The 27420-nt window shown below is 45.0% G+C and overlaps 1 protein-coding gene across 2 annotated transcripts in view; it reads right to left on the bottom strand.

Moving 5' to 3' along the window:
- Positions 1-27122, bottom strand: part of LOC141107931 (excitatory amino acid transporter 1-like) — a 185513-nt gene extending 158391 nt beyond the window's left edge. For both annotated transcript variants that reach the window (XM_073599013.1, XM_073599004.1), the window contains exon 1: positions 26911-27122. The gene's annotated coding sequence lies outside the window, so the exon portion shown is untranslated. The remainder of the gene's footprint in view (positions 1-26910) is intronic.
- Positions 27123-27420: the final 298 nt, after the last annotated feature.

Below are 27420 nucleotides of genomic sequence, written 5' to 3'. Positions count from 1 at the left end.
CAATTCCCTTGCCCTCTAACTCTCCAGACTGACTCAGCTGCTGATCTCCAGAATCCTCTCTCTCCTCAAGCCTCTCTCCTCCCTTTACTTTTACCTCTCCTTGGCCCACATGACATCCCTGACAAAAGCGTATGACAAATGGAAGGCTGACATCCCAGAATTGACTGAGGAGGAATGGGAGGACTCGGTGACTATATTAATACTATGATTTCTGCAAAGGACCACTTCATCCAACTTAAATTAATCCACCGAGCCTACTATACCCCTGTGAGACTAGCCAGTATTTATTCTGACGTAAGCCCCCTCTGCTCAAGTTGCAGGTCTTTCCCAGGTACATTCTTCCACATGGTATGGACATGCCCTTTGATCCGACCCTTTGGGGAGAGTGTAATTGAAGCCCTGGGGACCTTCAGAGATTGGTCCCTCGGCCTGGACCCGGCCTTGGCGCTACTCGGCAGTATGGAGAATGTTGTGGCCTCTAGGCACATGAAACTATTTCTCTTTTATGCCTTATATTAAGCTAGAAGAGAGATTCTTCTTAGGTGGAAGCAACCTACCCCGCCTACGCTTAATATGTGGGAAACAACCCTTATCTGAGCATGCAACCTGAGATTGATTTGATCTGTTTCTTTCACAAGCCGGTAATGGCTTGTAGACAACAGACTGAAACCGGAAATGACAAAATCCTCATCACTTCTGGTCTCATAGACCATAGAGACGATCAGAGAATGTAAGTTCCTCCCTCATGTCTATGGTCAGCCGGTGGAACTGTCAGTTTCAATCCAGGTCTCCCTGGCGGAACAGGAGAGGCTGGGAAGGCAGGGGACCACCTTCCACCACATGTAAAAGCAATCCAGCGACTGTATAGCTGCTCGGATCACTTTTACATTACACAGCATCGCTGTCTGAAAAAATAAAATACCGGAATCATGACCACAGCTGCAGCCATGCCCCTGGAAAAACCACTGAAACAAGAGGACTTATGGGTCCCTCCCAACGGCAGCAAGTGGTTAATAATTTAGTGCTAGGCCTTATTTTGAACAGCATTTATTGTAAAATCTACTGTAGCTGCCTGTGCATAAAATCTGCCTCCTGCGCATTACACACGCAATATTGAATCATCTGTACTAGACCGCATTTTCTGTTTCAATGTTTTCTATTGGAAGTTAACATACAAATAGGTAACAATACAGCCATAAGCCTTTGCTTGAGACTGAAAATGGAACTTTGCAAGGGAGACACAAATACAAAATGCATACAGTAACAAGGTATACGGTGGGTGCAGCAAAACCAAATATCTAAGTTTACCTTCAAAAGGTAGACATTAGAGAAAATCAAGAACAGGAACAAGGGACTGTGTACGCTAACTCTGTGAGAGCAGCTCACGTAAACCAGAGCCTGATATCAGCTCCATTTTATTTCAGTGGATAACATAAAAGAACAGGGTGCTACACGGCCTTTCATTGAGTCATAATAGGACATTAATCCATCAAATGGCAAAGTGAGGAGAGAGCATTTGAAGGGGGGGGGGGAGTAAAGTCTACTACACACCACTAAACTTTTCTTTTTCATTTAACCAAGCATGCTTGGTTTATGATTCAGGTTGGTGTGTGTAACGACACCCCGAAAATGAAAGGGGTTAAAGTCGTTTAGGACATTCCATACCCAAACACAAAGGCAGCTACCGAACACTTCAATCAGCCGAACAAGGAACCCATTCAAATTATTCTTCCCCAAGTACGAGACGAGGTTCTGTCTTGAGGTTCAAGCAGGAATGACCCTATATTCAAACACATGTTATACAGATCCCACTTCAAAACACTTCCCCCTACCCTTGGAAAACAGGGCGGGTTAAACTGTCCAATGACAATGGACACACAGGTCAGGTGTGTTTAACTTCTCATCAGTAAACAGTCTTAACAGGGAACTGCTGGAGGAATCCCCCCTCGCTCTTTCCTCACAGCAAGACACTTAGACATCCCATAATAGTTGAGGCAGACAGCCACAATAGACAATAGAATACAGTCACACCCCAACCATCACAGCAAATAGTACACAACATAATGAGACAGCATACATTATATATACAGCATTGAGTCTGACTAGCACAGATAATAGTGGGGTTCTCATTCACCTTGTGCCCTTATTAGTGACTCCCGTCACAATGGCATATCCAGGGTCCTCAGAGTCTGTGTGTCTTGGGGGACATGGACCTGAATCTAAAGTAACACTACCTCCAGGGTCCCCAGGCATACAGCTCACAAAAAGCACCGTTCCCCCAAATGCCAGGGCCCATAACCATTAGGCAAGAGGCTGACATTCTGTCCCCTCCAAAAGCCTCTGTCCTGGCTAGGTCTGTCACATTTCCCCCCTTTCAGCAGGAGGGGGGAACTCCGAAGTTAGTCAGTAGTTCCAGTCCTCTAATGCTGGTATCCACACAGTACCCCAAACAAGTTGTTCCAAACAGAGTATTACTCACCCAGCCAAACTCTGCCTCTCTCAGAGAATAGGCCCGCCGCTGGGGAGAGGCCTGGACTGGCCCTTCTCCCTGGAGTCCTTTCAGCCGCTGGAGAGAAGACAGGGTGACCGAGCTCCATCTATCATGCTGTTGGGGATCTGGGCCGACTGCCCAGCATCCCTGGAGTGTACAGGTGGGGACTGAGGCCCCATCCGCCTTTACAGGAAATTCATCCTCTGTTAGTTGAGGGCAGAGGCCAGCAGCACTCTGCCCTGTTGCCAGCCCTTCTGCTGGAAACCCCACACCATCTGCTCCGGCTAACTGTTGGGGAGGGAGGCTGACTGCCCCTGCTCCCTAGAACTCTGTAGTTGTTGCCGGTGCTGGGCAGAGGTTGGTAGCACTCCGCCCGGTTGCCAGCGCTTCAGCTGAGTTGGTGTCATCATTCTGGGGCGTCGTTTGCTGTTGAAACTCCCTTTCACTGGTATGGTCTCCCAGGTGCACGAACCCTTGTTGGGGAGGGGAAATGGCTGCTTCTCCTCCCTGCATCTCTGAAATCCACTGGGAAATGATTGCCCCCTTCTCACCATGAGCCTCCGGAACTGCCACAGGTGTGGGGCAGAGGTCTTGGACCCTCTGTCCGGTGACCAGCACCTCAGCTGGGGAAGTTCCTTGCAACTCCACAGATACTGCTGTTGTTGCTGGGCAGAGCACACTGAAGTTTGGCCCTGATACCAGCTCTTCTGCTGGAGGCTCATCAGGTTCTTCCTCAGCAGAAAAGTCTATAAAATCCCATCTCTGCAACTGGTGTCTGGGGATAGAAGTTCACAATCTCATGTCCGTGGAACCCAGAAGATGTTATCAGTGCTGGGCAGAGGTTAGCAGAACTCTGCCCTGTTGTCAGCACTTCAGCTTTGGGGATGGCAATCTCCAGATTTTCCACTGCCGATTCTTCAGCCAGGATTTCGGAGTTGTCAACTGCTATTTCTTGATAGTCCCAGGCAAAGGGAGCCCCACCCTGCTGCTGAGCAGAGTCCAGCAGCTGTAGGCGATCTCCAGCTCCCATTCCTGAACAGCCAGAAACTCCAACTCTTCCTGTGCCCAGTGCCCTTCCGAGACATTCAGTCTTCGCTCTCTGTGCTCTATTTCCTCCAAAACACCACTGCCAATCACTCCCAAAGTCAGGGTCCCTGGACAGCCTCCAATACAACAATCCCAGGCCATCATAGTCAAAGCCTTCCGTGGGGCTGTCATCCGCGGACCACGGGCACTCTTGGGCTACATACCACTGGAGGGCTCTGTAGCTCTCGTCCAACCGCATCTCTGCCCGGATCAGCCTGCTTAACTCAGCTGTCCACTCCTGCTTCGATTGTTCCCCCAATAAAAGCATTCGTACTTCATACTGTGACCAGTACCTTACATGGATGGATGGAGGGGAGAACTTTTCCCTGGTATTTCTGCTCAAGAGCTAGCGCTTTCTTCCAAAGTTCGCAGCGAATAGAATCAGACCATCCCAGCAGGACCTGCTCTGTTACTGGTTCTCTATGCTGTATCTGCATCTCTCGCAACCTCCTTCTGAATTCCTCTTCCATGGCGGCTGGTATCTGTACCTCTCCTCTCCATTCAGTTGGTGCTGCTGTGACTTCTGCTGCTGCAGCACCTCTTTGCTGTAGCCAATTTGCATCCACAGACGCTATAACTAGGTCTATGATCTCCGCTGTAGGGTTAGGACCATAATGTGCCAGCCATATGTTAACAGCCGATCCAAACTTGCCTCTTCGGGAGTCCTGTCTGTTACGCTGGGCCTTTCGGTTATGTAGGGTTTTTAGGCTCTATCCATTTCGACTAGTTCTGCGATAGTGTCCCTCTTCTTACGGTTGTTGGCCGGTCGGCCCCGGTTCTCAAATAAGTCCTTGAAGGAAGAGCGCTTTAGCCGTTCATACTGTGCTTCCATTGTCCTGTGTCCTCTTGTAGCTGTCCTTCTGGGCTGTGGGAATGATCCCGCTGCTTGCCACCAGTTGTAACGACACCCCGAGTATGAAAGGGGTTAAAGTCGTTAAGGACATTCCATACCCAAACACAAAGGCAGCTACCGAACACTTCAATCAGCTGAACATGGAACCCATACAAATAATTCTCCCCCAAGTAGAGCTGGGCGATTTTCTCAAAAAAAAAAAAAAAAAAAAAATCAACGATTTTGTTTAAAAAAAACTCGATTCACATCAAGTTTTTTTTTTTTTGATGGACACCGCACCAGTCCATAGGAGCTGCGGGCAGGAGTTTTTAGGCGAGGCCACAGCTTCGGCCTAGTCCGCAGCGTCCGGTCTCACAGACTAGGCCGAAGCCACGGCCTCACCTAAAAACTCCTGCCCGCAGCTCCTCAGGACCGGCACAGTGTCAGCGCCAGTCCTGGTGAAAAAAAAAAAAACTCTAATAAAATCGATTTGCTGAAATTTTTAATCGATTTGACCTCGATTCAAAGCGATTTTTTTCCCCAGCCCTAGCCCCAAGTACGAGACGAAGCTCTGTCTTGAGGTTCAAGCAGGAATGAATCTTTATTCAAACACATGTTATACAGATCCCACTTTAAAACACTTCCCCCCACCCTTGGAAAACAGGACGGTTAAACTGTCTAATGACAATGGACACACAGGTCAGGTGTGTTTAACTTCTCATTAGTAAACAGTCTGAACAGGGGGCTGCTGGAGGAATCCCCCCTCCCTCTTTCCTCACAGCAAGACACTTAGACAGCCACAATAGACAATAGAACACAGTCACACCCCAACCATCACAGCAAATAGTACACAACATAATGAGACAGCACACATTATATATACATATATACAGCATTGAGTCTGACTAGCACAGATCATAGTGGGGTTCTCATTCACCTTGTGCCCCTATTAGTGACTCCCATCACAATGGCATATCCAGGGTCCCCAGAGTCTGTGTGTCTTGGGAGACATGGACCTGAATCTAAAGTAACACCACCTCCAGGGTCCCCAGGCATACAGCTCACAAGAAACACCGTTCCCCCAAATGCCAGGGCCCATAATCCGTAGGCAAGAGGCTGGCATTCAGTCCCCTCCAAAAGCCTCTGTCCCGGCTAGGTCTGTCACAGTGTGAATCATAGCGGCAGGAATTATAGATTGCAGCTGTGTCTCTGAGGGGCTAGGTGCGGCCGCCAGCTCCATTCACTATCATGACAGGTGCCCATTGGCCGCAGCTGTTCGCTGCTGTCCGCACAGCCAGCAATTAACTGTGGTGATTGCTGCTGGGTGCACACAAAGTGCATCCAGCAGCGATCACCGCAGGCAATTGTTGGCTGTGCAAAGAGCAGGAAATACATTATTACAAATACGCTGACCTGTCATTATAGTGAAGGAAGCTGATGGTAGCACCTAACCTAACCACAGCAGGAAGCCTAAATCGCCAGTGAGAATGTAGCCATACAGCCTTTAAAAACAATATCTAAGCTACTTTGTTACCAGGACTAACACCAGCCACTACTGGAAGTACGTGCATAGTTTTTAAGCATTTTTTTATTTTATGTTTAGTGAATGAAAAAACAAATAAAAAATGCCACAATAATACAGGGTGAGTAACAAGTCAAATAGCAACTGAAGTTGTTGCTTTGACACACAAAATGGTATATCGGCTTAAAAAAAAAAAAAAAAACTCTGGGATGTCTCCAAAATCTTCTACAGGAGGTGTACAAAACACACTGCTTCGCTATAAATATGTATATTTTCAGCAATGACCAACAACAACTGTCCCTGATAACACTGATCATATTTCCCTTTGGGCAATGACAGGGTATGTTTTCCCTATCATCATAGCTCCCAACCATCCCTGATTTCGAGGGACTGTCCCTCATTCGGAACAAAGTCCCTCTTTCCACCTCATTTGTCCCTCATTTTGGTTTGATCTATATGGCTGTATATAAAATTCACTACTTATCTATCAAAAAGTGTTGCGCAGTGCTAAACCTTTCATGCAATTTCTATATTGCTGCATCTGTAAATTTCAAAGGCCAGTATAAAGGAATAGTAGTGGTAAAAAAAAAAGCACTCGTGGGTTTAAGCAATCATTTTTTTTATACAAGTCTCCTTTAAAGGGGGCGTGGCAGGGGGTGTGTCCTATGCTTACATACTTTTGCCAATAGGTGTCCCTCATTCCCATCTCAGAAAGTTGGGAGGTATGCTCTCATTAATGCAGCATCTTGTGGCTGTTGAGTTGAATTGTATGCTCTGCAATTCTGCTAATAACTTGCACATGATAAATTGGTCTATGAAAAACTTTTCTGACGTGCTTTACCTTAACGTTCCTACCTGCATGCAGTCGTTGACAGGGCTGTAAGCATGCAGGTAGGAGACACTTGAATGAGAACAAAAGTAAGTTTTTATAGGAGTGTTGCTGCTCAACTATACAATGTTTCCCATCTACTAGAAAACAGCCCTGGCACTATGTCGTCACCCCTTTGCTACTGAGAAGTACAGGGAAAAAACTTGAAAGCTGGGCTGAAGAGAAAGAGATTGCATCATACTGCTCTAAGCGTGTGGTGCTGTTCAGCCAAAAGTGTGTGGCAACCTAATCAGGCTGACAATAGCTCAGGGCCCTGCTATGAGATATGGAATAAAGTTTAAAGTTTTTTTTTCCACTTTTGCAGACAAATTGGGAATAAACCTACTTTATATTTGTTTAATTTTCCCATTAACATAGCATACTTTAAAAAAATAGAATCCTTCCATGCTCACCCTGTTGTGTATAATTTAGGAGGGGGGATGTGGAGTAATGTTTAAAGCTGGACATGGATGATTGCTTGAATCCCCCATCATCACAATCAGTGTTGTTGGGGACAACCCTCCTACTGAGCTATTGTGTTCTTCCGGTGGGGGGAGCAGGGAGCCATCCTTGCCGGGAGAACACACAGTGATTATTGATATCAGTTATAATAGCATGAAAAACCCAACATGCTGGTTGTACCCAAGTCGATCAATCAACTTGGGTACATTCAGCCTGCTCATACATTTTTCAAATCTTGGCTGGTCCCTGCTGAACTGGCCAAGATTTGAACCGTCTATGGCGAACTTACATAATCAGCTGTAAACTAAAGTTAAACACTGTCTGTTTTAACAAAGGGTTAAAATTGTAGAACCTGCCTTCCTACATGGTATGTTAAGAGATAGCTTAGTCTGTGTGGGGACACACACAGTATAAGTATATATTTAACAAATGAAACCACCAAGCTCCTCATTCACTTCCTCATTATCTCATGCCTTGACTATTGCAACTCCCTTCTCATTGGCCTGCCTCTCCATAGGCTATCCCCTCTTCAGTCTATCATGAATGCTGCTGCCAGACTTATCCACCTTACCAACCCTCTCCTCCAGTCCCTACACTGACTCCCAATCACCCACTGAATTAAATTCAAAATACTAACAACAACAAAGCCATTTACAACTGTGCCCCGAGCTACATCACCAATATTGTCTCCAAATATCACCCAAATCGTCCTCTCCACTCTTCTCAAGACCTCCTACTCTCAAGCTCTCTCGTCTCCTCCTCCAATGCTTGTCTCCAGGATTTCTCCAGAGCCTCTCCTATCCTCTGGAACTTGCTACCTCCACCTGTCCGGCTATCCCCTACTCTTGCTACCTTCAGGCGATCCCTGAAAACTCATCTCTTCAGGAAAGCCTATCAGGTCTCCAACTAATCTCCTACCACTTCCACCAGCTCATTCCCCACAGTTACAACCTTTTGTACCACCTGCCCCACCCTATTAGATTGTAAGCTCTTCTGAGCAGGGCCCTCTTAATCCTCTTGTATTTTATTGTATTATAACTGTATTGTCTCCTTTTTATATTGTAAAGCGGCACGTAAACTGTTGGCGCTATAAAAAATTCTGTATAATAATAAATTATATATTTAATTATTATTTTTTACGGTATGCTGTGTGAATGAGAACACATACAGTATCTCACAAAAGTGAGTACACCCTCACATTTTTGTAAATATTTTATTATATCTTTTCATATGACAACACTGAAGAAATTACACTTTGCTACAATGTAAAGTAGCTTGTATAACAGTGTAAATTTGCTGTCCCCTCAAAATAACTCAACACACAGCCATGTCTAAACTCCTAAGTGAAAATGTCCAAATTGGGCACAAAGTGTCAATATTTTGTGTGGCCACCATTATTTTCCAGCACTGCCTTAACCCTCTTGTGCATGGAGTTCACCAGAGCATCACAGGTTGCCACTGGAGTGCTCTTCCACTCCTCCATGACGACATCACGGAGCTGGTGGATGTTAGAGACCTTGTGCTCCTCCACCTTCCGTTTGAGGATGTCCCACAGATACTCAATAGGGTTTAGGTCTGGAGACATGCTTGGCCAGTCCATCACCTTTACCCTCAGCTTTTTTAGCAAGGCAGTGGTCGTATTGGAGGTTGTTATGTTGAAATACTGCCCCAGTATGTCACAGTATGTCACAGTACATGTTGGCATTCATGGTTCCCTCAATGAACTGTAGTTCCCCAGTGCCGGCAGCACTCATGCAACTCCCGGACCATGACAATCCCACCACCATGCTTGACTATAGGCAAGACACACTTGTCTTTGTAGTCCTCATCTGGTTGCTGCCACACACACTTAACACCAACTGAGCCAAATAAGTTTATCTTGGTCTCATCAGACCACAGGACATGGTTCCAGTAATCCATGTCCTTAGTCTGCTTGTCTTCAGCAAACTGTTTCCCTTCAACCTCTGCAGAAATGTTGGCAGCAGTCATACATCTATTTTCCAAAGACAACCTCTGGATATGACGCTGAGCACGTGCACTCAACCTCTTTGGTCGACCATGACGAGGCCTGTTCTGAGTGGAACCTGTCTTGTTAAACCGATTGGCCACAATGTTGCAGCTCAGTTTCAGGGTTTTGGCAATCTTCTTATGGCCTAGGCCTTCTTTATGTAGAGCAACAATTCTTTTTTCCAGATCCTGAGAGAGTTCTTTGCCATGAGGTGCCATGTTGAACTTCCAGTGACCAGTATGAAAGAGTTATGCCCCGTACACACGGTCGGATTTTCCGATGGACAATGTCCGATCGGAGCGTGTTGTCGGAAATTCCGACCGTGTGTGGGCGCCATCGGACATTTTCCATCGGATTTTCCGACACACAAAGTTGGACAGCAGGAGATAAAATTTTCCGACAACAAAATCCGATCGCGTCAATTCCGACCGTGTGTGGCCTGTTCCGACGCACAAAGTGCCACGCATGCTCAGAAGAAATTCCGACACGGGACAGCTCGTTCTGGTAAACTTAGCGTTCGCAATGGATACAGCACTTTCGTCACGCTGCAATGTAAAAAATGGTTTAATACAGCGCACTCTCTTCTTCTTTATAATGTGACAAGAATTAAGTAGTTTTGCTGCTCATATTCACACACACTTCTCACAAACTTTTATTTGTGTTTTTTTAGTGGGATTCCCTCAATATATTGTTATTAGTTGTCACATCTGACAGTTTTATATTTTTTATGTTTTTTTTTTTTTGTTTTTAAGCCTTTTTTTTTCTTTAATGTTTGGATTTTTTCCAAGGCTGATCTTTGTTCAATGTTATTTTTATTTTTCCTCCAGAATATTTTTGTGTGTGTTTTGTGTGGCAAGTTACCCCAACACCATTGACATCTTTTATTATTTAATCTCAAGGAGATTGTTTGTTGTTGGTGTCCCTTGTTCATTTCACATTTTATATTTGAAATGTACCTGAATCCTCACAAACCAACTGTCATTTTTGAAGTAAAACACATAGGAGAGTATAATTCAAAACAAAAATCCTTTATTAAGGGATCAGAACCAAACAAAGAGGAAGGCAACACTGGATCAACAGGAGAAATTAGCGAAGCCTGGGACCCCCACGGCAGACATCAATTCTTAAACATCAAAATTGGTGGCCTGAGGAGTCCATATGTAAGGGAGGGCAGTCTGGTCCGGAATTCACAGAGACTTGGATAGCAGCAGATGACATCTGTGTCCCCAGGCTGTGGTACCACAAGAGGCTGCATTTTTTGGCCGACCAGACTGGACCCAGGGTCCTCACTTTCTGGTCTTCCTTTCACACTTCCTTCCGGGCTGTGGCTGTGCAGTTGGAGATGTGGCAGGAGGAGGAGTAGGACCTGGAGGAGGAGGAGGACTGGGGGGGACCTGGAGGAGGACTGGGAGGACCTGGAGGAGAGGGAGGAGGAGGAGGACCATCCCAAAGCTGTGTGTGAGGTGTAATTTGGCCCCTCATACCTTTCTCCAGAGCCTCCGATATGAGGGCCTCACACATGGCTTTTTGGCCCTTCTCCATCCTCTGCATTTTATATGCTATGAAGGCAGCAATGTTCTCCTGCCTGGTCTGTGGTGCTCCCAGGACCTCTGTATCCCTCCAAAAGAATCTGATAGCCGCCTCCTCTAGGGCACTCGTCCTACTGCCACTTTCTCTTTTCAGGTGTGGTGGAGGGACCTGCAGATCAGCCAGCCGGCTCGGCCCGGCCACCTCCTGGCTGAGACTTCCCTGTGTATGAAAAAGGGACATAGTTGTAATGTTTTGCATCATCAATCACAATCCTAAATTAGTACTCCAAACTAACATCTAGTTAACATCATTGATTGGACAAGCAGAAATATTTAGAGGAATGCTATACCTGGCTCAATCTGGGCTCCTCCACATGTGGCCTGGAAGGCCCAGGTTGGGCGTCAGAAGCCTCAGCCAGGGGGGAAGGAAGCGTGGAAGGAAGACTGGAGAGGGATGGCCTGGGTTCAGTCTGGCCTGCCAGAAAGTGCAGCCTGTCGTAGCACAGCATCCTGGGGACATAGATGTCATCTGCTGCTCCGGATCTCTGTGAATCCTGGACTTTCTTGCGCTCCCTCAGATATGTGCTCCTCAGGCCACCAATGAAAATCTTTAAATAGGTGATGTCTGCCGTGGGGATCACCTGCTTCACAATTTCACACAATTGCTCCAGTGCTGCCTTCCTCTTTGCTTGGTTCTTGAAATGGGGGTGGGTAATCTCCCACAGACAGGGCAGCTCACTTAGCATATCAATGAATAGTGACATGAAGTCAGTATCTCTCATTAAGATATCCATGTTCACTGCAAGACACAACACAAGACAAAGCCTAATGTCAGACAAAACTCTCCTAATCTTGTTACAATATAGGCCTCAATCTAGAAGCAGTATAGGCACAAGTTTGTCTCTTACCTTCGTTCTTACAATCGGCGCGTCCAATGCTCCTTCCTCCGCTCACAGATCGTACGTAATACGCACGCGTGTTAAGCTTTATACACACTGCGCATGCGTGTAACTCCGCCCGCCCCTGACGTTCTTTCTAGTGTATTCCCCGCCCCTTTTCGTTCGGCGCAGTGGGTGAAGAGCATGATGGCAGAGTTACAGCAGGTGCGGGCTAATTATAGCAACGAGGAGGAGGAGGAGGAAAGGCCGGATCCAGGCACGTCCCGATCCAGAAGGAGACGTTTTAAGGCCACAAATATGTCGTTTGGGGAGATGTTGGAGATGGTACACATCATGAGGAAGTCCGACTATGACGGAAAATATGGGCCTTACCCCAACCCCAACATCCGAAAGGCAAAAATCATTGGTAAAGTGGTCAGGAGTCTAGAGCGGAATTTCGGGGTACGAAGGTCTAAAGATCAGCTCAGGAAGCGGTGGTCGGACCTGAAGTTGAGAGAGCCAGAGCAGTACCGAAAGATCCGGAGAGTGCTGCAAAAAAGTAAGTAGTTGTGCTGTGTTCCTATTCTTTCTGTCTTTATTACGTTCGTTCTGCTCCATATGCTTTTATTAATTGTAACGTTTAAAAGGGCAACTTTAATGTTCATGGGCCCATTATTCGTTCGTATCAAACATTTTTATTTCGGCCTCTAGAACACCATTGTTTAGGCCATATGCATTTTCACACATTTTTTGGGGCCTACTTGGATGCCAAAGATTTGTTTGTGTAGATGGGTTTGTTACTAGAATGAAATGACAACTAGATTGTGTGTAAAGAGAGGACACTGAGCAGCTGTTTTCACATCTGGACACTGGAGCACTAGTGTGGGACCCCAGAACACCATTTTTATTAGGGGGGCACACAGGTGCTCCAGTGTATACTATAGGGGGGGCTACATCTGTGAAGCTTGTACCAAACATGTAAAGTATTGCAGCTTGACAAAGGGCAATAAAAAAAATATACATCTTGGAACTCTGCTAAAATAGACAATTGTACCCCACTTCCAAGCAATGTTTCCTATTTCTAGTTCTGCCATCAAATATCTGTGTGCTAATTATACCATTTTTGTTTTACATAGGGGAGAAAAGACTCGGAGGACAGCCCTCATCCGAGGAGACCACAGACCCCCCACCTATGGAAGAAGGTGAAATACCCCCAAACGAAGAAGAAGAGCAGGAGGAAGAAGAAGACGTGGTGGAGATTGGCACCCCAACAGGTGAGTGTCTGCAACCACAGGCTCAGGTAAAAGAGATGGATGGTGGCAGATTTTTGAGACCTTTTTTTTGTTCTTTATCTCTTTTTAGGTGATCGTGATGTGAGGGATCCTGAACGCTTTACTTCAGAAAGTGCCCAGATACTTATCGGGGAGATCAAGGGGTGTAATCTCCAATTGCAAAACATCCAGAACCAAATCAGTGATGTTATTAAAAAAAATAATAACATCATTGATGTTTTGGGGCGAATTTAAACCCCACAAAATCACCTGTTTTATTAATGTGGTCCAATCTTCAAAAAATTTTTAAAATGTTTAGAAAAGCCAAATTTGGAGGATGCACACAGTGTGCCAACATGTGCTATCTGCCATCACGGGAGATCAATGGACGCGTTTTGGGGGTGCAACACCTTCCTCAATTATAAAGTCGCATTGAGGAAGGGCTTTCTCCCCCAAAACACGTCCCTTGATCCCCCCTGATGGCAGATAGCACATGTTGCCATTCGTAAATTGGTGTGCATCTTCCAAATTTGGCTTTTCCAGGGGTGATTTCCCCCCATCTGAACGCTAGATCAAACCCAGTTCCTAAATACTGATGTCTGATCTAGCCTCCAGGTTTTACCTAATGTGAACTTTGTAAGTTCAAGTTTTTTGGCTTTCTTGTTGGTTTTACACAGGCCTGTTTTATCTGAAATGGATATTTTGATTTTTCATAATGCTACTGCAAACATTGTTATACAACAAACATGTTGGTTTGTTTTAAAAACCTTTGGTAAATGCGCATGTGATTGTGCAGGTATAAAAAAGTGCCTTACTCAAGAATGTGTGGATTATTGTCTCAACACTACAACACTTTTGGGGTGATGTAATTGTTGTTTTATGCACAAATGGGGGTTATTTCCTAAGGGCAAATCCTCTTTGCACTACAAGTGCAGGTTCAGTGCAGTTGCAAGTGCACTTGTAGTGAAATGTGTTTTTGCATTTAGGAAGTACCAGCCAACACTGTTTTTTCTAAGGTTACCCAATCACGACATTTTCTGCACTCAACACATTTCTGTCAGGGTCAGCTAAAACAAACACAAGCAGTAAATGTCCACCAAGAATTTCTTTTGGTTGTTTTTTATTTGAAAAAGGTGTCACAGATTGTCTGGCATATTGATAGCCCCCCTACCCGCAAAGAACTCCAGGTATTGTAACCGGACATCACGGGCATTCAGGGAGGGCAAGCCAGGACGGCCGCTTTCAAGTGCCGTCATTGTTGATGTATTTGGGATTCCGGCCTCAGGCCCACTTGAGCCAGCATAGTTGGCTGAATGTTTTTGTAGAAAATTATGGAGAACACAGCAGGCAAGTATTATATGGTTCAGTTTATACTCCGCCATATGGATGGGTGTCATAAATAATCGGAACCGGCTGGCCAGGATTCCAAATGTGTTCTCCACCACTCTTCGGGCTCTGGCCAGCCGGTAATTAAAAACCCTCTGTTCCGGGGTGAGGGTCCTCATCGGGAATGGCCGCATCAGGTGGTCCCCCAGCGCAAATGCTTCATCAGCAACGAACACAAATGGGAGACCTTCAACATTGTCCTCTGGAGGTGGCAAGTCCAAGCTGCCATTCTGGAGACGCCTGTAGAACTCCGTCTGGGCGATGACTCCACCATCGGACATCCGGCCTTTCTTCCCCACGTCCACATACAAGAAGTCGTAATTAGCCGACACCACCGCCAACATCACTATACTATTAAACCCCTTGTAATTATAATAGTACGACCCCGAGTTGGGTGGTGGGACGATGTGGACGTGTTTCCCATCAATTGCCCCTCCGCAGTTAGGAAAGTCCCACCGCTGGGCAAAGTGGGAGGCCACAGTCTGCCATTCCTGTGGCGTGGAAGGAAACTGTTGAGGAAAAAACAATAAACATTACTATTTTTTCACAGAAACCTGGCAAGCAGATTAGACACAAACATTATGGGTCAACCTCCAGATAGCATTTATTAAGGGGAATTTAACAACAACAAAGTATAAGGTACACCTATCATATTCCCCCTCCCCCCCTCATGGGCCATTTCTAACATTATAGGGGGGGGGGGGACTCTTGGACAGGTAACCCTCTTCACTTCATTGAGAGATGAATGCCTAAATACAGGGTATTACTTGGAACAGCCCCTCCTTAGTTACACTATTGGCAGCCCACTGGACAGGTAAGAAGTGTCATAATACAAAGATATAAATACACACTGTACACATTTGAGGACATTTGGACATTCTGCTATGACCTATCAAGATCATAATAGGATACAAGAACTTTAAACAGTACCATTGGAAAGTATACAGGCAGGCCCTTGCACTACATGCTTTGGGGAATTAATCCATAAATCTGAGCACTAAAGAGATGGGTATAGTGTGTATGGGTTTGGCAAAGTCAGCAGATAGATGATTGAAGATAGAGAATTGGGATCAGCTGACTTAGCAGTTGGGGGAGGGAGGGTTACAAAAAATTTGGGGACACCACAAAAAAAAGCCTCTGCCACTCTGCCTGAATTTAAATCAAAAATAACATTTCCAAACATTTTAGGGGGTGTTTGGGGTAAAGCACTACTATGGAGCTGATAAAATACATTGTTAAGTGACCACATGAGGTGAATATAGGGCCAGGAGACACCATGCTGGGGAGGTTATTGAAGGGCAAATATGTATGACCTAAAATAATAATTACATAAAAATCCAGCATGCATGAGGACAAAGGGGACATTCACAGCATATTACAATCATGGTAATTATGGAATGAGGGAAGAAATACAATATATTATCAAACATTCAATACAATAAAATGTGATATAAAAGGATAAAAATCTTACCTTCATATACTCCTTCTGTAGGACCTGGATGATGGCAGAACAGGTCTCTGGGATGATGATCCCCAGAGCCTGGGGGGAGATGCCTGTCGAGAACTTCAAGTCCTGCAGACTTCTCCCTGTGGCCAAATACCGCAAGGTAGCGACCAACCTCTGCTCCGGAGTGATGTCTTGCCTCATGCAGGTATCCTGCCTGCTGATATAGGGGGTCAGCGAAGCCAACAAACGGTGAAATACGGGGTCCGTCATCCGGAGAAAGTTCCTGAAATCATCAGGATTATTCTCACGGATCTCACGGAGCAAAGGCATATGACAGAACTGGTCACGCTGAAGCAACCAATTCTTGGTCCATGAACTCCTCCCCACCCTGTTCATGGACTGGACTTGTGTCAAGGTCAGGACCCCAACACCAAGCCCCCGCACAGCACGAACTCTACGAGGAGTACGCATACGAAACATGGCTAGAAAACGGTCGGCTGCTCAGAACGAAGTAACAGAACGCACTGAAGAACAGCAAGGCCTGTGAAGAGCGACCTGAAAAACAGCAACGAGCGGACAAGATCGCACAGAAAACTCCAATACGAACTGACTGCACGCACTGAAGAGCAGATACAAACCCACAAGCACAAACTGAACGTCAGAAAACGATCTGAAAGCCACGAGTCTGAAAAAGCGCGAATCGTCTCTCACCAAACTTTTACTAACACGAGATTAGCAAAAGGAGCCCAAAGGGTGCCGCGCTTGGTTCTGAACTGGCCTTTTCTAGTCTCGTTGTACGTGCTTGACGTCACCGCGTTCTTGGCGATCGGAAATTCCGACAACTTTGTGCGACCGTGTGTAGGCAAAACAAGTTTGAGCCAACATCCGTCGGAAACAATCCGAGGATTTTGTTGTCGGAATGTCCGAACAAAGTCCGACCGTGTGTACGGGGCATAAGAGTGATAACACTACTCAGCATCTAATTTTGGAAATTTTCACTTAGGGGTGTACTCATTTTTGTTGCCAGCGGTTTAGACATTAATGGCTGTGTGTTGAGTTATTTTGAGGGGACAGCAAATTTACACTGTTATACAAGTACACTCACTACTTTACATTGTAGCAAAGTGTCATTTCTTCAGTGTTGTCACATGAAAAGATATAATAAAAATATTTACAAAAATGAGGGGTGTACTCACTTTTGTGAGATACTGTAACAAATACAGTGGGGGTTTTCTGAAATTTGACCGCAAAAGTGGAAATACGCTTAAAGGCAAATATGACACAAAAGAGCGGACAGTAGGTCCTACACTTTTACAGGTACAGAAAAAAATAAATAACCTGGAGTTTATTTGCAGCAGTTGCCAAAAACAACTATAATTTTTGTTTCATCGAAAAGGATGAAACATTGATTCATATCTCTAATTGTACTTAATTATATTCAACTTTCTGGCTAATTAACTGTTTACTGTATTAAGTCAAACCTTTTAACAGAGGAGGCATTTAAAAATTGTATATAAAACCCATCTGGTCTACATTTAATTTCTGCTTTCTATTCATCAGTTTGGTATGACAAACAACAACTCTGCAATTCTACCAATGTTTTAAGCCATTGGGCAACATACAATTCTCATCGACTATGAACAAATAATTGAATGCCTCTCACACCAGTTTAGGTTAAACACATACTGTAGTAAGCATCTATTTACCCTTAAGCCGAATGTCGGGTGGCATCGGCCCATGTGTACTGCAGCCGGGCCCGGCTTCTGTCGGAAGGGCATGACTGAAAGAGGTCTGCCGACCGGCTACCAGCCAATTGGCTGAGAGTGCTGACTGGAGTGTTCTGGCGGGGGGCCGTCTCCCCCTGTCAGAACACAATAGAACAGCAGGGGAGATCGCTGTACTAACATCGGATTATTAGTACAGCTGCTCTGACCTGAGCTGACAGTTATTTTTATTCAGCCTGTTGAATACTAGGCTTTAAAGCGGAGTTCCACCCATTTAAGAGTCAGCAGCTATAAAAAGTGTAGCTGCTGACTTTCAATAAACAGGCACTCACCTGTCCCACGGTCCAGTGATGCGGGCGCGCAAAGCCTCACTCCTCTCCGTGGCGCCTACACTCTAACTGTGGGCGACCGGTTGTGGCTTCACAGCCGGGCGTGTACTGCCCATGGGCAAGCCGCGCTGCTCGCTGTGAATAGCCGCGCAATCTTCTGGGACCTGTGATGTCCCAGAAGATTGCACGGAGGGAGGAGAGGTGAACTTCCTTCTGGTGCCGCAGAGCCCCATCAGGAAGTGGGAGCTGGGTGCCTGTCAAAATTGGGTAACCGCTCCCCCCCAAAGAAAATGACATGCCAAATGTGGCATGTCAGGGGGTCACCATCACTTAAAGTGGAAGTTCCATTTTTTGGGTGGAACTCTGCTCTAAAGGGCAACACGTATGGACTTATTTATTAGCACTGTCCAAACAGCAGAGGTGTACACTGTCTTACAGCATGCAATCAGTAATACATTTTTATCAGTCTATCTCTATTGCACTGACGCCTGTGGCAATGGATAAGAAACTTGGCTGTGAGAGGTGACAAGCTGTTAATATTGTATTGGCAAAACGGAAGAAAAAATACACGGTCGATAATGTCACAGAAAGGCAGTTGTTTCTGTTTTAAATAATTAATGATGCACTTCGGTCAAAACTGAAAATTAAACCTGTAGATACAGAGAGCAAAGCTCCTCTGGTATGCTCTTCAGTTTTTCACTCAGATGTTACTGTACAGTCCAACCAATCCCTTTTGTTGGTGATCTGAGAACTCCAGCATCTGATGCAGGAGACAAATTCCCAAAACACACTAACTACAGATTCCTTGTTGTCGCTCACCTACAGAAAGCCTAATGTGAAAAATAAATTGTGATTGCTATTATGTTTCTAACAAACACCAATTTGATTGCAGTTAGTGATACAGGAAGCAGAAAGGAATACCAAAGCACGTGCTTCAGCAAGCACAATCCTACTGAACATGTAAGGTACTTTCTGGAATCTGGTTGAGGTCTACCACTCAGATTAAAATGTATGAATAGGCTTTTTTTTTTGGACAGTGTAATGAAGAGTTAAAGCATTTGTATGGCCAAAACTTTTTAAATTTTGTATAGAGTAGGGAGCAGTTTAAATCGCTATCAGGTTATTTTCCCTTCACTTCCTGACTCAATGACACAACAGGAAATTAGAAAAAAAAATCTCCCAGAAGTGAATGGTGTTCCCCTGGTAGACAGTAAGTTCGACTCAAACATAGGGTGTTTGCTCATTCGCCATACAGCGAATATTATGGGGCATTCAATTCAAGCGCCACGGAATGTCCCATAATACACTCTGAGATCGAAGTGCATTGCTGTATGATGATTGGCCAAAGCATGCACCTGACCTGCATGCTTTGGCCAATCACAGCGCGCTCTGCTGAGAAAGCCATAATTGGCCAATGGCAGGGTGCCTTTGGCCAATCATGTCTTAGGGGGACTAAGTCCACGCCCCACATTATATGAGGCTGCTTACATAGCGGCCGTGTATAGTGTGTGGACGGAGATAGATTAAGCTAGATTAGGCAGGCAGGTTAGTTAGTGGCAGTGTATTTGAGATCATATATAATCACACACACACGTACATTTTATATATATATATATATATATATATATATATATATATATATATATATACACAAAATCCATACCAGGCCCTTCAGGTCTGGTATGGATTTTAAGGAGAACCCTGTGCCAAAATAAAAAATAAATAAAAAAATGGCGTGGAGGTCCCCCCCAAAATCCATACCAGACCCTTATGCAACCTGGCAGGCCGCAGGAAAGGGGGGGCGGGAACCGTACCAGGCCACATGCCCTCAACATGGGGAGGGTGCTTTGGGGTCCCCCCCAAAGCACCTTGTCCATGGGGGTATTCGGCTCCTACCTAGTAGACAGTTGTTACCAGAACAAATGTTCGCTTTATATCGGAGGTCTCATCTGTCACTCGCTTGTGCCTGCGTTTCACCTGCAGCTAGTTTACCCGCGCTGAGGAGAGACTGACAGCAGTGACTGACAGTACCTACAAGTACTCTGCAATGCTGGGGGGGGGGGGGGGGGGGCTTGAGTTTACATGTGAATTAATTAGTGACAAACTGATATTTTTTGGGTGGCAGCCAGATAACTGTGGCACTGTGGCAATCCCCATTCTGTTCTGCAGGCAGGCAGTGTGGCAAGCGACATCCCCATCTGGAAGCAGGCAGTGTGGCAAGTGACATCCTCATCTGATAGCAGGCGGTGTGACAAGTGACATCCCCATCTGGTGGCAGGCAGCGTGGCAAGTGACATCCCCATCTGGTGGCAGGCAGCGTGGCAAGTAACATCCCCATCTGGTGGCAGGCAGCGTGGCAAGTGACATCCCCATCTGGTGGCAGGCAGCGTGGCAAGTGACATCCCCATCTGGTGGCAGGCAGCGTGGCAAGTGACATCCCCATCTGGTAGCAGGCAGTGTGGCAGGGCAGTGTGGCAAGTGACATCCTCATCTGGTGGCGGGCATAGTGGCAAGTGACCTCCCCATCTGGGGGCGGGCATAGTGGCAAGTGACATCCTCATCTAGTGGAAGGTGACGTGGCAAGTGACACGCTCAGTGCTCCCACTGATTCTGCATTATGGTGAGTTGAATTATTTTATTTTATATTACAATGTAATGATAGAAATAACGCGCTTCCATCATCCTGATACCATACCAACCATGGTGCCGGGATTATTGAAGCACTAACACCAGCCATTGCCCTGACAAATTGCCCGCGAAAAATCACTTACCCCCCACGGGCCTTGGCATAATTTTCTTGCACACAGCCGGTCCCCGCTGCCAAAAGCGTTGGGGACCGCTGCCTTAGATGATTTGCCCTCACCTTTGGTGACAACGATCAGTGGGGCCTCAGACAGCAATAAAAACCTTCAGAAGGTCTACCTTTTACTATTCCATTCAAATCTAAGAAGAAAATGTTCTTCTTCAAGATGCACTTTACAGTATATCTCCTGTCAATTTAATACTTTCTTTCTGTGTCTCCTTTTTTCCGTTATAGAATAAGTATCACCAGATATTTAAAAAGCCACCTTCTATGTGCACTGGGTCTTGTTAAAAATTGTGCAGTGGTTTTTAATTAAATTTACATTTTTAGCTCTGTCATTGTGGGTTGTAGCTCCACTCCTGGCTGAAGCCCAATTTATGGGCGTTCCTATGGCTGGAGTACAGCCAGCATTGAAGCCAACCCTCACCCCCTTCATTCTGCAGCTTTCCCGTGTAAATGTGAAGCCCTGTGCCTTCTCTGCAATTTCCATTTTTTACTGTAAAGAAAGCTAGTCAGCCCAGACCCATCCACCAGCAGCAGAGGCAGCCTGGTGGTATATCTGATCCAAGGAGAGTACAGTTATAACTGTCAGCTTGTGTGGTGAACAGTGCTGTCATCTACAAAAACACAAGCCCACAACACACACTGGCAGCTAGTCTTTTTCAGACAAGTGTTGTAGCTGCTGTGCCCTTGTGTTTTTGTGAAGGACAGCGCTGACTTTGTGAACTGGGACCCCTGTCTTCAAGACTTCTTTACTTGCTGTCCTGGTATGCAAAAGCAGGCGAGAGGAAATAGAGGGCAATTCTCTTGGTAGAACAGGCATGCGCACAGGGTGTGCTGGGTGTGCCTGGGCACACCCCAATTTCCCTGTGCGGTGTAGATTGCTCTTGCTGCCCAGCCCCCCACCCCCCATGTCCCCCCTGCAGCGGTGCTGGCTTCCGCCTCTCCCACAGAATGCTGCAGCGGATCGTTTCAGTATGGAGAGCGGGGAAGGGGCAAATAAATGTCATTTAGCAGCCCATTTCTTTTCTAAATAAGCACAATGAGTGATTGGTAACAATCACTCCTGTGTCCATTCATAAATGAAGCATAGTAAACAGTGTTTACTATGCTTCCATTTGTAAATGAACAGGAAGCCGCTCAGCACAGGGCACTTCCCATTCATTCACTGTCCAGTGCATCCGAGGCTGCAGAGAAATGGATTGTGGGATCTCTGTCCTCAGTCCCTTTCTTTGTCTTAAACGTGAGAAGGTTTGAGCTTTGGGTGCACACCCTAATGCAATAGGCTGCCCACACCTATGCTTGTTAGACAGTTGTTAACGAAACAAATGTCACCATTGGAAGATTTCCTCTTACGTGCTCTTTTGGTGACAGCTTCTGAGCGCTGAAGACAAACAAGGCTGACAGCGCTCAGGGGCTGAGATGATCAATAGTACGTTTACTAGGCATACATTGTGGATTATTGCAGCCACCATTTACTATTGATCAGTTCAGCCCCTGAGCGCTGTCAGCCTTGTTTGTCTTCAGCACAAATCCCCCATTGGGTGACCTCACAGCCAGTAGCGCCTGGAACCCAGTTTTTATCACTTCTACCTCTGTACACCAGCTTAGAGCTGATCTACTGGAATTTGGGACACGTGTTGATAATGTTACCAAAACTGGCACAAATGCTCGCCTGAATTAGGTACAGGTAGATCCACAGGGAACCACCACTAGAAAACTTTCGTTAGAGCTTCTTTATTGAAAGCCCTGTATTTTTGGCAAGATAAACAGGTATTTTCTGTACTTGCAGAAAATGTTCTTCGCTTCAAATAAAAAAACAAAAAAAAAAAAAAAGAAAAACAAATGCACACTTTTGGTTTTGGGTTAAGATAGTAGTCAAGCATGCTAACATAGGCAGTATTCTGAACGTAAAATAATATTAAACTCTCAGTTTTTAAGTACTTTCAGCAGCTGATTTAATCACATACTAAATAAGCAGCTTCTTCATCTTTTAAATCCTTGCTTCTGTTCCAGGTTAAGTTGGTGCCGTGATCACTGCCCGATGTTTCCTGTTTCAAGGTGGCTCCTTTCTCTTGCAGCATCCTATGGTGTAACCCTTGCATGCAGAGACTAGAGTTGTTGTGTTAAGCTGAAAACACTGAGGCTTTAAAGAGGAAGTAAACCCCAGACGATTTTCCTATTTTTTCCAGTTTTACATACTATATATTATTGCAACTTTGAATACAGCAAAATTGGCAAAAAACAAGTCAGGAAAATACCTTTTTTATCATATTTTGTATCTCTTCACGGTATCGGCCGCGCCATGCCTCCTGCAGTTTCTTGAATCTAGTATCAACGTAATTTCTGCCCTTACTAGGTTTCTCCATACAAATCTCGCGCATGCGCCGTATCGACTAAACCAAGCCTCTATCTCGATTGCCGTTACTACGGCAACCAAGCTAAACCATAGCTGAAGCTACACAACTTCCAAGGTGGTATCATGAGACTTCTCTCTGTGCTGTTCAGAGAGGAAGTTAATGAAGGATAATGACCGGCATGCAGAGGGGGACAGAAACGGCACACACAGTGTGCCGTTAAAGAATTAACCTACTGCCCAATTGCACCTGACGTCACCCACTTTGCTGGGCGATTGCTATGTACACTACAACAGCGAGTACACTTTCACAGGCAGCGATCAGCTGCCTGTGCTATCTAGATTTGAAAAAGCACAAGTTGTATTGGAGGGTTTACAACCACTTTAAAGCAGCCATTCTCAACCAGGGTTCCTCCAGAGGTGGCTAGGGGTTCCTTAAGCTATGGCTGATTTACCTCCTGTTTGATGGTGCCTACATAGTTCTGAGCCAATGCCACTTGGAGGAGCCAGTGGTATGACACCAATGATCTTTATAGCTAAACGTGGGCTTAGGCTCGGTTCACACTGCTGCGACATGGAATCCGACTTGTGAGACCCCAAATCGCATGACATTTTAAATTCAATGTTTCCCTATGAGAGCTGTCTTAAAGGGGTTGTAAACCCTCGTTTTAAAAAAAAACAAAAAACAAAAATGTCATACTCACCTCCACTGTGCAGTTCATTTTGCACAGAGTGGCCCGATTGTCCTCTCCTGGGGTCCCTCAGCGGCATTGGTGGCTCCTCCCTGCATTGAGTGTCCACGCTGGAGAAACGCTCTCCTTGGTGGACACCCATGCGGACGTGCTCCCGAGTCCATTTACACAGAATGCAGGACTCGGCCCCGCCCCCCGGCGCCGCGTCATTGGATTTGATTGACAGCAGTGTGGGCCAATGGCTGCGCTGCTATCAATCTATCCACTCAGGGCACGAGACACCAGGTAGAGCTGGTGTGCTCGTTCTCGGCCGGAGGAAGATCGGAGTCAGGTAAGTAAAACGGAGGGGCTCGGGGGGGCTGCAGCACCACAGAAGGTTTTTCACCTTAATGCATAGAGTGCATTAGGGTGAAAAACCATGAGGGTTTACAACCCCTTTAACTGATACTACACAAGTTGCTCCCACTTTAGAAAAGGTTCCTACCCTACTAGGTCTAACTTGTACAAGCTCCTAAATAGCATCCAAGTTGCATAAAGTTGAAAGGAAGCCATCACAGTAGAGCCTAAACCATATCCTTATGTTTCAAAAATAATTCATACACATCCACTACTTAATTTCCCTATCTATTTTACATAAAATGTTTTTTATTGTGTTTTTCTGTCTCCTTTTAAACATCTGCTTACCCCCCCCTCACTTCCTTTTTGTTTGACACTAGCAGTGTACATTAGTTGTGGTCATGTGCACTGCTCTGTGCACACTACACATCCCATAGTCTATAATTCATAAAGGGGGATATACTAAAACTGGTGCATCTGAGCATAGTAACCAATCAGCTTCTAGGTTTTATTGCACTGGCTGAAGTTAGAAGTCGATTGGTTACTATGCACAGCTGCACCAGATTCTGTAAATCTCCCCAATATTCTCATCTAATTTAGAAGTGAAAAAGTGAGAGTGGCTATGCTCTTACATACAGTGGGACCACGGAGAAGGAAGTCAAATCACAGCAGGTTAACCACTTGCCGACCAGCCGTCATTATACTGAGGCAGGTCGGCACAATCCCGCAAACCGTCGTAGCTATACGTTGGTGCCTTAAAGCGGGATTGCAGGGGGGTGCTGATGCTTGTGACTGGCGGTCGTAATGACTGCCGGCCACGAGAGGCAGAACAGGGACAGAGAGAGAGAGATCCTACGAGCTGGGAACCACAATCTCTCATCTCCCACCCCCCCCCCCCCCTAGTTATAACACACACATAGGGAACACAGTTAACACCTTGATCGCCCTCAAGTGTTAATCTCTTCCCTGCCAGTGACATTTATACAGTAATCAGTGCATTTTTATATCATTGATCGCTGTATAATTGTCAATGGTTTCAAAAATTTCAAAAGTGTCCGATGTGTCCACCATAATGTCGCAGTCTTGATAAAAATTGCAGATTGCCGCCATTACTAGTCAAAAAAATAAATAAAAATGCCATAAAGCTATCCCCTATTTTGTAGACGCTATAACTATTGCGCAATCCAATCAATATACGCTTATTGAGATTTTTATTACCAAAAACATGTAAAAGAATACATATTGGCCTAAACTGAGGAAAAAAATTGCTTTTATAAGCAAATTGGGGCTATTTATTACAGCAAAAAAGTACAAAATGTGTTTTTTTTTCAAAATTGGCGCTCTTTTTTTGTTTATAGCGCAAAAAATAAAACCCGCACAGATTATCAAATACCACCAAAAGAAAGCTCTATTTCTGGGGGAAAAAGTCAATTTTGTTTGGGTACAGTGTCGCACGACCGCGCAATTGTTAAAGTGGCGCAGTGCCGTATCGCAAAAAATGGCCTGGTCATTGAGCAGCCAATTCTTTCGGGGCTGAAGTGGTTAAAAAAAAAAAAAAAGGGGGGGGGGAATTTGGGAGGTGGCTGAGGTACTTTTTAAGCTAAGAATACATACTTGCATAGAATATATATATTTTTTAAAACACAGTTTAGTGTTAGTACGGTTTATATACAGTGTGCATAAAAGATTTTATACTACAACACTGTGCATCCCACTAATTGCCCTTACACACAATCATACGAAAAATACCACTTTCGAAGTCAGGTAATCTGATCCTTGGTACACAGCTTTCGAGAGCCAATCACGACAGTTCATCCGATATTGTCCGATGGGACAAGCACACAAAAAAAATTTCTTGTACGATATCAGAATGTACAATTTTCATTCAATCGGTACAGTTGTTGTTCGAAAATACAATACAAATACATAAGGATGAGCTCTGGCGTGTTTGCACACCCCATGTGCAGAGCCCGCCAGGAAGTCGGCACTACGCTGCGCTAATCACAGGCAGTGAGACATTGTCCCAGTGAGAAATGTCTCACTGCCTGTGATTAGCGCAGCGAACACGCTGGAGCTCATCCTTACAAATACACTACAACACGACATTACTTCCGAATTTTTAGAATTCTCGTACCTTTAGTAAACTTTTTTCTTTTTCGATAGGAGATCAGAAAAAAAAAAAAAAGGATGATCATTCAACCGATAATCTCATTGTGTGTACCAAGCATAAGCATATCACCACTCTTTTATCTCCCTTATCTGGTCATTAGGTTTATAAAATAGCTTGAAGACCTAATTGATTAGTTGTAAAAGAAACTCATGAATGTTTTACAACTTTGGCAAACTAGTGAGGCCATCAAGCAGGATATAAACCACAATGCACACGTATTCAGGAAGATGCATGCCAAATCAGCAGCCTAGTTTTGCTAATTACCCACAAAGGCCACGCATATGGGTTCATTCACTAATGTGCAAGTATGAAAGCTGTGCTATAGCATCCAATCAGTAATCAATTCCCATCTGCCTGGCCATTTTTCACTATTCTATGCACTGCGGTATAGATAGAATCCCAATAATTAGGAAATTATATTTACAATCGGTGCAAGGATCACAATATGTAACTATTATTAGATAGCAAATATAGGGATCTGCAATAAGTCCAGAATATATAATCGTGCAAAATGTTCAAGAGGAGTATTTCTGTAAGCTCAAAGCACTACTGGGAGTAAAAAAAAACAAATGTATGTTACTGATAAAATATGCAAAAATACATCATCTCCACTTTTTTTCATTAAACAAAATCTCTGTAAATGTGTATATAGATTCCTGTAAAGGAATGCAATGAAGGAAATGCCTTTAAATAGGAAAAAAAATGCAGCTGTATACTTACATTGTAAGTGGAACGCAGACCATATGGATTAAGAAAAAAGGAAGAGAACATGTGTAGCTGGAAGCAAAAGGGTGGAGAAGTGTGGCAGTGGGTGGGAAGTAACCCTTTTACCGCCAAATGTATCTAAGCTTGTTTGCATATTAGTAGCTGTATTCTCTACTACACTTTCCTTGCAATGTCTTGCCTGCAGCATACACTCCTTAGATCTCTGTGCTCCAGTGAGGCCTAACAAAAGTAATATATTTGGTTTGCTATGTTCTAATATAAAAAAAGTTTAGCTGTTGTGCAAGTTCATCCCATAGCAGAAGTCTACCAAACAGGTCATACCGGTGTTCCTGATTGATGACAGCGACATGACAACTAGGCAGCTGGGCAGCCACTCATTTTGGCTCAGCCCCCGATTCACACTTGTACACTGCGAATTTGCAGCGAGTTCATTCTGTGGATTCTGCACCACATGCAAATTGCACCCCTTTCATGCGTATTGATGCGGGTGTGAATGCTAAGTTA

This window comes from Aquarana catesbeiana, linkage group LG01 (genome assembly GCF_042186555.1).
Source record: "Aquarana catesbeiana isolate 2022-GZ linkage group LG01, ASM4218655v1, whole genome shotgun sequence".
NCBI lineage: Eukaryota > Metazoa > Chordata > Amphibia > Anura > Ranidae > Aquarana > Aquarana catesbeiana.
Note: the sequence above shows the minus strand (reverse complement) of the source record. Positions and strands in the feature narration are given on the sequence as shown.